Raw genomic sequence first — 5254 nt, 5'->3', positions numbered from 1 at the left:
ATATGCCACACTTCCCACAATGATTTTAGAAATTCTGAAGGAATGATATCCACCCAGTGTTCCTTACTTGATTGTAAATCTTTCAAACCTCTACCAAATTTTGACTGTAATACTGGGTCTTCTACGTCTTGCACACAGACTCACATTTCTTACACCAGTTTAACCGATAGTTTCTCCCCATGATAGGAGTCTCCAATGAACTCTTTCCACCCATTCACCTTCTCTTCTAGACTTAACAGTGGAATAACTTTTGCACACATAATGTTGACGCGTTTACTTCGTATGTCACCGAAGGTTATTTTGATTTTACGACTTGTAGAATCTGACCTTCCAACGATCATTTCTTTTTAAATTTTTCGCATCTTTCCTGCAGCTACTTCACCTTGGATTCCCTGCACTTCCTGTTTATTTCAGTCCTAAGTGACTTATATTGCTTTATTTCCTGACGATTCTCTTAAATTTAGCCCACTTATCATTTTTAAATTGAATACTCCTTACAATACGATACATGCTTTTGGACTCACTGTCCACGATATAATCCAGATGGAATATTCTCGTTTTTCCAGGCTTTTTCCAAGAATTACTCCTCCTGCAGTGATTTTTGAACAATGTATTCTCTTTTACCAAATGAAATTTATTGTTGAGCTCAGTTGGTTCCTACTGCCTACTCCTACACTTCTGTGACTCTTTTATTCCTTCCCCTGCTACATCGTTCCAGTCCCCCATTACTATTAGAGTTTCTTCTCCCTTTACTGAGATACTCATTCAGTGCCCTCACATATTCTCTCAGTTACTTCATCTTCTGTTTGTGACGTAGGCATGTATATCGGAACTGTTGTGGTTGTTTTTGGGTTGCTATCGTTTCTGATGAGAAAAATCTGATCACTGAACTCTTCACAGTAACTCAACTCTCTGCCGTATCTTCCTAGTCATAACGAATCCTGCTCCTCTTGTACAGTTTTCTGCTGCTGTTGAGATTACTCTGTATTCGCATGACCAGAACTCATTATTTTCTTTCCATTTCATTCCACTGACCCCCACTATATCCAGACTGAGTCTTTTCGTTACTCTCTTTAGACTTTCCAGCCTTTCTATCACGCTCAGAATTCTGACATTTCGTTGGTTATTCAGCGTTTGCCTATTCGTTACCTCCCCATCTCCCTCTTGGCAGTCCGCTCCCAGAGATCGGAATGGGGGACTAATTCGGAATCTTTTGCTAATGGAGGTATTATCATGACATATTTTTGAATTACGGGCACTTGGCCTTTGAACACAAATTATGTGTCTTTAATGCAGTGGTTTCCATTGTCAGCTGCATCCTCATACCGCTGATCATTGCTGATCCTTTCTCGTATAGTGACAGTGTCACAAAGTGAAGTATACTGCTAAATTAAAACACATCGGTTAATGAAATGAAAGTTGTTTCAGTTTAAAATCACATTCATGGTTTATTTTTGGATGTAGAACGATGTCTTTATCGACTACAAAAAATCGACTTGAAAGGCTCTTTCCTATTTATTGTATATTTTTCACATTGTTACAAAAGTCATGTAGAACTATTGCTTTTTCGCCGGCTGAAACTAAACCCAAACAGTTCTAAGTGTATGACACACGTTTATCTTCTACTCACTAGTTGTGATCATAACAGCGACCTTTTTCCTCTTTGGGTACAGTTTATTAACCATCTCTTACTTTAAGTTGCTCCCGGTCGGTAAAAGTTGAGTGGTAATATTTTTTCACTTCTTGGGTTATCGTGTGTCTCATTTCTAATGTTTGTCTTAGGCTGTTGGTAGAACGATTAGAAGATATAACAAATCCAGCAGACTGCATAAATTATGATAGTCCATCTTCTTCTGAAGTCTTGCTGCACGTTATGGGATTCTTACCAGGTAAGATTGACGGAGGACATTGAGAAAGTTTAAAGAAGCGCTGCTAGTTTTGTATTACCCCGGAATAGGGGATAGGGTGTCGCGATATGATAAGCGAGTTGATGTGGCAAATATTAAAACGAAGACGTTTGTCGTCCCGGTGAGATTTTTTCAGCATCATCAACCTTCTCCTCCGAATATATATATATATATATATATATATATATATATATATATATATATATATATATATATATATATATATTGTCTTCCACCTACGTAGGGAGAAATGGCCATTGTCATAAATCAGAGCTCTCACGAAAGGATTGAGCTGTTCATTTCTCCCGCGTGCTACTCGGGAGTGGAACAGCAGAAAAGTAGTCTGAAAGTGATTCTTTGTGACCTTTGCCAAACACCTAGGTGTGAACTGTAGAGTTATCACGTAGATGTAAATGTCTACACATTTCTTTAGTAATTTATTAGTGTGTCTGGGACTATATGAATAGCACCTCAGGGAGAACATATTTTGTAGAACCATGGCTTATTTGTCATAATGATGTATTGTATAATAAGTTCACAGGTAACAGGAGAAAAACATCAATGGTGACAAGTCGCGCCTGAAGCAACGCTTAGATAGTTTAATGGTGTATTTGAAAGGAAGAAAAAACAATTCAATAATTCAGAAATCTAGATTATGACAATATATTATGAACAGGAAGATATGTCAGGGCAAGGACTCCGTAAGACACTCTTGTGCGACCTGTTCTTGAACAGTTCCATTATTTGCAATACTTCTCATCACGCCAGTGCGTCCAGAGGCGAGCCGTTAGGCATCTACCAAAACTCTGCTGGGAGCAGTATTTCCAAGATACTTTGAAAAAATTCTACTTTTTCAATGTTATGTTTCACTTACGGACCATAACAAAGAAACAAGCTGACAGAGACTTCTAAGGGTCGAAGGAAAGGCCTTAGGTAAAAACTGAGGAAGAAATCGATCATTTCCTTATTGAAATAACCAGAGAGGTCTTGAACTTAAGTGATGTATGGAATCACGGAGAACCTAAGTAAAGGTGGCCGAACAAGACTGGCCCCTGTTACTCGCCAAAAGAAAGCTTGTTTCTTAGAACAGGTACATTTTGCGGACTGGCCTGTCTGAAGCCTACAATGCGTCTCTGGTAAGATCCAGGTCTTCAGTTACATTCCAGTTAGATTCACCGAGAAAACACCACAATGGTGCACTATCGCTCAGGAAGAACAGAAGCAAATTCTTCCTTTAGCACAGTGAAAGTTCGACCATTGTCTTTCCAAAGACGTAAAACGCAGTAATAGCGGATAAGTTGCGTATCTGTGTCCCTTGGAATAAGTCAAAGTGGCAATCCAGATATTTTCGCCCGCATACTATAGATGTAGTTTTACGTTCTTCAAATCTCATTATTTAGACACTAATCGCGTAGGACGCCACTCCAATACTTCTTACATGTCGTAAGCTTTTTCCATTATTTTTCTTGTGATTTGAATAACAAAGCTACTAAAATACCACTATACGTTAATGGCTCGACGGCTATTGATGAGGACTGTGTCCTTGCTTGATTATTCTTGTAGTGTGGCAGTTCAATGCCACAGAGGCCTCGTAAGATGCTTGCGCTTCTTGTCTACAAACTGGTAGGTGCTACAGACACCAAGCGATGGTTACAAGGCCTAAAAAGTAGAAATATCAGTCAAAAATCTTAATGGGGGGTACAGCATATCAGGGAATCTGATCCAAGGGAACTCGAATGTCAAGTGCCGAAGATAGCTAACTTAGGTACATTTGATGTTCGAGTAGAGTCAATTACAGCTTTCAGCTTCTGTAGTTAATGGACTCGTGTCTCTTAACGGTTCTGAGATGGAGCGCTCTTATCAGAAGCACTTACAGTGTGTTTGTTTTGCATATCTCTTATCAGTGGAGATGTGTTTCTGTGTACAGCCAGCGTAACTGTGCAAAATGTAATTTTTGCTTCAAGGCAACATTTCATGGATTGGCTTAAATGGTAACCTTTCCTTTCGTGTATTTGTATAGAAGATTCCACATTGCACCGTGCATAGCAAAATGTACCTCATACCAATAATATCTTCTTTCCTGTCGAATTTGCAAATAGAATGGGAAAAAACTGTATATATCCCTTGCACGCACGCTAATCTGCCTCATTTCGTGCTTTGTAACACAACATGAACTACACATTACAGCCAGAACACCTTGTTTCACAGTGAATTCGAATATTGGCTGCTGAAATTGATCAAACGATCTTCCTCGAGATGATTCTGATTATTATTTGTGCAACTGCCATGTAAACTACCTTATGTCTTAGTTGTACTCTCTCTCTCTCTCTCTCTCTCTCTCTCTCTCTCTCTCTCTCTCTCCGTTTCGTTACACTATCGCTTCCAGGAACCACGGTCCTTTCCATCTACAGCCTGACCCATCTCTAAAGACCTCGTTGTCGATATAAAGTTAAATCAACAGCTCGTTTTTTAGATGGTGTTGGTAAAACCAGAATCTTCCTTCCTTGCATCACAGACTGATACTGTTCTGCCAAAGTGATATTTTGTTATTCATTGACAGCTCACCTGCTGTAATGTGGGTGAGTTCGTTGCGTGCTCAAGAGTACGTTCGTGCACTCTCTGGGTCTAAAAGTCGCGTACACATGGAATCACTTGCCTCATACGTATACCAGGAACCATGTAAACAGCGCATAATAGAGCTAACAGCATCCACTATGTACGCAGAACGCTGTGAAACTTCAGATCTTTTACGAAGCCACCGCTTATATAATGTTCAGGTGCTCTATTCTGAAATAATATTCAGCTGGGTGAGAACTGTAGTCTACCAGCGAGTTGAGGGAATATAGAGACTGCCGGCGTGACTTCATGCACGAGTCTTAACGAAAGCTGGAGCTTACGGGCATCTTGAACAGTTACAGTGCGCACCTGCAGACACTTTTATTCACTGTAAATCGAAGCTGCTAGGGGAACGGGGTCTGGTTTGGGTCACTTAAGACAGATACAAAACTTCTGTTGTTTTGAAGTAACGCAATACATGCGTAAATTTGCTTGAAAATTTGATTTGGTAGAGACGGCGAAAAAAAAAAATGAGATCGGTTACTACTGCTACAATGGCAGGTTATCAAGATTTAAGTGAGTTTGAACGTGGTGTCATAGTCTGCACACGAGCGAAGGGATACAGCATCTCCGAGACAGCGATGAATTGGGGATTTTCCAGTACGACCATTTCACGAGTGTACTGTGAATATTAGGAATCCGGTAAACCATCAAATCTCCGACATCGTGCGGCTCGAAAAGACCCTGCAAGAACGGGACCAACGACGACTAAAGAGAATCGTTCAACGTAA

The sequence above is a fragment of the Schistocerca nitens genome, chromosome 4 (assembly GCF_023898315.1).
Source record: "Schistocerca nitens isolate TAMUIC-IGC-003100 chromosome 4, iqSchNite1.1, whole genome shotgun sequence".
In the NCBI taxonomy this organism is placed as follows: Eukaryota; Metazoa; Arthropoda; class Insecta; order Orthoptera; family Acrididae; genus Schistocerca; species Schistocerca nitens.
The sequence above is the reverse complement of the archived record's forward strand: the minus strand, read 5'-3'. Positions refer to the sequence as shown.